Source organism: Lathyrus oleraceus, chromosome 5, assembly GCF_024323335.1.
Source record: "Lathyrus oleraceus cultivar Zhongwan6 chromosome 5, CAAS_Psat_ZW6_1.0, whole genome shotgun sequence".
Lineage (NCBI taxonomy): Eukaryota > Viridiplantae > Streptophyta > Magnoliopsida > Fabales > Fabaceae > Lathyrus > Lathyrus oleraceus.
Window position 1 is genome coordinate 131,133,813 of NC_066583.1, and position 5,557 is coordinate 131,139,369.

The 5,557-nt window shown below is 35.7% G+C and overlaps 1 long non-coding RNA gene across 1 annotated transcript; it reads right to left on the minus strand.

Moving 5' to 3' along the window:
- Window positions 1–631: 631 nt before the first annotated feature.
- LOC127088323 (uncharacterized) lies at window positions 632–2,214 on the minus strand. Its single transcript, XR_007790187.1, has 2 exons — window positions 1,577–2,214; window positions 632–1,480 (listed from the first exon to the last, which is right to left on the minus strand). It is a non-coding gene; the product is annotated as an uncharacterized LOC127088323 (long non-coding RNA).
- Window positions 2,215–5,557: the final 3,343 nt, after the last annotated feature.

A 5,557-nucleotide genomic window follows, 5' to 3' on the forward strand; every position in this document is an offset into this window, starting at 1 on the left:
TATTCACTTTAATTAGAAATTACATATTGTAGCATAAGTTGACTTTTTGGTCAACCAGTTGACCAAAGTCAACCACTTCCAATGAGCCACTCTCGAGCCGTTCACCTTCAATCCACGACCTTGATTCATCTCTAAGTTTAAGCTAAGAATCATCCTACCTTACACAATTTCACCATAGTCGTTGAATTATAGATTCCAAAGCCAATATGCTAGGTGTATTCATCCAAAAAAAGCCCATAGACCAAACTACACTCCATTGTATTCATTCCATTATAATCCATTCAATTTTCTTTTCATAAATCAACACACATTCCATGGTCCCATACAAACACATTCATTATCATCATCTTTTAATTTTTGTACACATATTGCATTAGAGTTGGTTCATGCTTAATTAAGAATTCGCTTCGAACTTTCTAATCCCGTCCACGATCATCCATCTACTTCCTTATGGCATCTTTAAAGGGGTGCATTCAAATCTTTGAATTTACTAATCTATTTCCACCTTCATATACCAATCATAGATCCATGGTCCATCTTCCTTTCATACATCATTTACCATACATAAATCCATGGTCCATCTTACTTTCATACATGGAGTTTTACATACACATATATTGCATAAATTGAATATGGAGAAATTGTTTGAAATGGTATTAAAGTTCATGTTGAATACATAGTTGTCAATGGTTATTACACTTCAAATGAAACAAGCTACACAATTTCTAAATGACTACAAGTATTAACTTCCATCTTCAAAACATCACCATCCGTCCCAATCTATGGCCTCTAATTATGCTAAGATTAATAGAACTAACAAACTCATTTGTACTTGTACAACTTACATTCCAATGCAGAATTTTTTTCACTTACATATAAATACATGGCAGTTATGCATTTATAAAGCATCATAGTGCATTTCAACTACATTTCATTAGCGTCACATTTCACAAAACAGTAGCGAGTCTCATTTGAAATTTCACTTGAATTTCATATTACATTTTGAACTTCATTTAACTAATCCAACCAACCATTGCAATCACTAGCTTCATAACTAACTAAACATAACAGCAAAAGGGATTTTCATTGAGCTAATTTCAGTTTTATTTCAAATATGGGTTTCAATTTTCATTTTCATTTCATTTAAATCTGAGTTTCAGTTGTCATTTGACAAAACCTGAATTTCCAACTAACATTCTCATTTGTAACTAATTCTAAATTTCAACTGAATTTCAATGACATTTCAAAACAATTTTTATCCCTAACTAACTCTTGAATTTCAGTGACATTTGAAGTGAATTTCATTAACATTTTCAACATATTTGAGAAGGAGATTAGTATAAATAAGAATCACCTCATCCTGCAACAGGGGATCGATTTCTGCAACTTCTGCAAGAGCATCAATTTCTGCATTTTCTGCAAACTTCAACCCTATTGCATTAACCTTCTTCTGTCATAATGCTGCCACCAACTTTTCATGCTGCAATTTGCAACAACCGTGAGCATACACAAAGAAGAAGCAGAGGAAAGAAGATGAATAAGGTAGAATCGAAGAAAGAGCAGAACAAGGCATTACCTGTGAAGTCCCTGCTGAACCACTACATCGCAATTCCGACCCCATGAGTATTCTTCTGTTTATTCTTCTGTAACCGATGAGAATCTGTTGAGCAAATCCGCATCGCTTCCCTTTGATTCCACGTGCGAAGCTTGACTCGAGCATAACCTGGTTCCGATTTCGCACTAAGATGAAGCTGGTTACAGAGATGAAATAGAAATAACTGAAACCTGAGTATATAAGAGACAAATCCACGCAGCTTCGCTCCTCATCTCCGTCGTCATGCGACCTCACACTTTCATCTTCAGCACAACGGAACATAGACCTCTTCATCAGCCACGTCGGAATGAACGGGTAGGTTCCCTTCTTCCTTCAACCTCGTTAATTCATGTGAAAGGATAGATGAACTTGAATTCGACTCGACGATGAATCCGAATACGAATTCGGTTCGTGAAATGGCGAAAGAAATTACTGGAATTCTTCGATTGTCATGTATCGGTTCGCGGGTGTGAACGATGGATTTGTATTTTGGAGGTGGTAAGTCTCTTCAGTGAGTTCTTGGCCGCGTGCAAAAATCCGAATACGTGAATTCCTTGAGGCAGACCTAGATGGAGCTTGGGTCTTGGGGTCAGCTGGAGATTTGGGCTTTTTATCCAAGAAATTCCTCACCCAAACCTTCTTTTGCACATGCTTCTCCATGTTCATACCCCCCATGTTGGCCCATGTATTTTCTTAATTATTTCTTAACATTTGGTAAGAGTTTTAATCCATTTCTTAATTTGTTTTAATTCCAAATTTTTGTTTTAATCTTGTTGATTAGATTAGTTTAATCCTATTAGAGTTAGGTAACTTATTGATCTTTAGGTTTAAGATATTACGATTTAGTGCATTAATCATTTGATTAGTTGATTAGGGTTTTGGGATCTTTAATTAGTTTAATTAGGTGTTAGGTTAGCTTAATTAGCTAAATCATATTAGAATAATAGCTTAGGAATTAATTAGGTTAATTAGAAATAATAGATTTTAGAATTTTAAAAATATTAGAATATTAGGCTAACTAGAATTTAATAAGGATTATTAGAGATAACTAGAATTAGATTAGATTTTAGAAATATTGATCCTTTAGTTTAAGTAGGTTTTAAAATTGATTAAGTTTTGTTTGATCCTTTAGAATTAGACTTAATCAAATTTGTTTAGGATTTAGGATTTAGAATTGATTCTTAATTAGAATTTCATGAGTAGAAATTTAATTAAATATCAATATTTTATGAAATGACTATTTTATCCTTATGGGTTTCTTTTGTTGTTTCAACCATATAGTTGCATTTTTCCCTTAGGATTAATTGTAGGATAGAATTTTAGTCTTTGATTAACCAATGCATGCTCCTTTAAGATTAGAATTTGACATAGATTTTAATCAAGCCATGATTAACTATAACATGTACCATTAGGTTAGTTTGATTAAATTCTCACAATTAGATTAGGATTAATCTTAATTTCTAATTAATTCAAACCTTTTGATTCAAGTTGATCAAAAGCAATTTTAATCAACTAAATCCTTTGTACTTGTATAATCCCACAGTCTAATTTGAGTGACCAAAAGATCATTGGTCAGTTAATAAGACATTTTCCGTAAGTTGTGGAGCTCGAAGCCTCAAGTCAGATTCTCAATCAAGGCATCCTCAGTCATACCAAGCAGCGGATAATACAAGCACATCAAAGGTGGCATTTGCAAGAGCTTGTCAAATTAAAGTTAGAATTGTGTGGCGTGAGCCTTAAGTAATAGAGAAGGAATGGGACTGGAGAATTCTTACCTCCATTATGAATATCTTTGGGTATGGGATGAGTGACCCAGTACTCATCATATTCACCTCTATTTATAGACTTTAGCACAGTTCTAATCATATGATTGGCAAAGCTCTCCCTCTTCACAAAGCAGCATGCAACAAGTAAAGGACTACATCAACAACTTATCAATCATAACTCAAGTTGTACGACACGAGCCTTAAGAAATGGAGAGGGAATGGGACTGGAGAATTCCTACCCCGAATCTGAATACCTTTGGGTACAAGAAGTTTGACCCAGTTGCTCATTGTATTCGCCTCCATTCATAGACTTTAGTGGAATTAAAATCGAACGATTGATAAGGTCTTCACAAATACAACAAACAACAACCAAGATTCTCCTCCAATAACTTGAAAGTTAGGATGAGAATTACATGCCACGAGCCTTAAGTAATAAAGAAGGAATGAGACTGAAGCTTTCCTACACTCATTCTGGATATTTTTGGGTGCGGGACATTTGGACCGTTGCTTATTATATCCATCTTTACTCATAGACTTTAGTGTGGTTCTTATACAATAACTATCAAGTCTATTCCATTCTTCAATCATTACTTCTTTTGCCTCACCAATCTTCTTGCTTTCAGCCCTAGTGAGCTGAACTACGAAAGCTCTGATTTCCTTATTGCACTATAAGGATACGTAGGCAGGAGAATTCAGATTCTTCGCGAGCTATCTTATTTATCAATCTACCTTATTTATTAATCAACCATCCTTCATCCATTCAATCAATTCTATCTTTTTGAGATTGAATATCACTTTTCCTTGGTTTCCATGCTCATCCTTTTAGGATGCCTAATGAACAGTATGTCTTGTGAACCAAGAGATGTTTGGCTTGTACCCAAACATTTGATTCTCTTTATTTTTGGTTATGACAGGAGTGGGTATGCGTAGGTCCCTCCACATCCTAGTTAATACCTCTTCCGCTCTTCGGTTTAAAGTTTATTCCTTCATGGATCCAAGATACCGTTCTCCTTTGATCTCGAACTGTTTGTTCCCCAGCAAGTGATATATTCTTCCTTGCACCCAATAATACTTTCTTGTGGGCCTCATACCCATCCTTTTAGGACATTAGTCCATCTTATGAACCAATAGTTATTTGGGTTGTACCAAAACATCTAACTCATTCTTTTTGGTAAGACAATACAGTGGGCATGCCTTTGATCCTCCACATCTTAGTGTATACCTTTTCACTCTTGGGTTCAAAGCCAGTTTACCTTATGGGTTCCCATTTTACCATTTTGTTGGTACAAGTCATACCTTCAATCACTTCAATCATAACTTTTTAGTTTTTTGTCTTGTTAATCCTTGTTGTTTATACAAACACTCCCTTTTCTTTCCTTTGTTTTCGTAGTTCCACGAACTACAATTGCTCTAATTTTCTCATTGCACAGTGAGAATACGTAGACATGAGGGCCCCAATCCTCACCAAGCACTCTATATATTTCTTTTCGTTTTCCCTTATTCTTTCGTGAGTAATCTTTAGATATAACACCTATTCGAGCGAGAATAATCAAAACAATTCCCATCGAGTACCATTGATGTTAGGGGTGCTAATACCTTCCCCTTGCATAACCGACTTCCTTACCCAACACATCTCTTTCCCCCGGGTTGTATCGATGTTTTCCCTTTCCTTCGGGAATAAATAAATTTCGATGGCGACTCTGTTGTATGTTCGAGCGTACGATACATTCAGGTATATTTCCTCTAGCTTCAACGGGTATAACCAGGGCGGATACCAAACACATGTTTAAACCATCCAGTTTAACAGTATCTCAGACTTCTATGGCTTTAAGTCTTTTCTCTAGCATGCTACATCTTTTAACAATCTCATCATCTCGTGGATATTCAGTATTCACCACCAGGCATATCCCTTGGGAATATGGCACAGAGAATGCAAAGCTATGATACTCGACGACATCATGATATGAGGAACCCCCATCTCGGACAGTGTGACACGCTTGTACAACATAGTTCTCAATTGGGATTCATGTAGGCTAAGGTAGGGTAGGATCATTTATTAGAGGTGGAATAACATTCTCAATGACTGTAGTCCATTGAATGTTGTCCTCTCTTTTTGCTAAAGCTATCATATCTTCCACAAGTTGGTCTATCTAGTTTTTCATTAAGTCCACATCTCCTCTTAGCACAACATGGCTTT